A 769-nucleotide genomic window follows, 5' to 3' on the forward strand; every position below is an offset into this window, starting at 1 on the left:
TATAAAGTCCCCGACGTGACCAACATTATTTTATAGAGGTATATATCATATAAAGTTCCGGACGTTACTAACATTGTTTTATAGATATATACATTATGTAAAGACCCCGACGTTACCAACATTGTTTTATAGATGTATACATCATATAAAGTCTCGGACGTTACCAACATTATTTTAAATATGTATACATCTTATAAAGTCCCCGACGTTACCAACATTGTTTTATAGATGTATACATATAAAGTCCCTGACCTTACTAATATTGCTTTATAGATGTATACATATAAAGTCCCTGACCTTACCAACATTATCTTATAGATGTATACATATAAAGTCCCTGACCTTACCAACATTGTTTAATAGATGTATACATCATACAAAGTCCCCCTAAGGCATTTGTTAAGAACAATAGTATGATTCCCTTCACCTCCCCTAAGCCACCCTATATCATCTTAATGAAATAACCCTCATTCCACCTCATAGATGGTCATTTCATTTGCATCCCATTCGTACATGTATTTACATTCATCGAAGATTAGCCTAATGTCATTCTGGTACGTTTTAGTGAAAGGCAAAATGCCTTCTCCTGTTAATAAATAAGGGACCCTATTGTATGGGTGTGAGGCGATGCGCTCCCCTTCGCCCTGCTATTGGATTTCTACCGGTGGGTAAATTGAATTGTTTAGCCCTCTAGACGACCCTATAATTTTGGTTGTCTTTGTCCTGATGGAAGAACATCTGTCTGTATGGAGGGAAGGGGAGAGAGAGA

This window comes from Palaemon carinicauda, chromosome 1 (assembly GCF_036898095.1).
Source record: "Palaemon carinicauda isolate YSFRI2023 chromosome 1, ASM3689809v2, whole genome shotgun sequence".
Classification (NCBI taxonomy): Eukaryota; Metazoa; Arthropoda; class Malacostraca; order Decapoda; family Palaemonidae; genus Palaemon; species Palaemon carinicauda.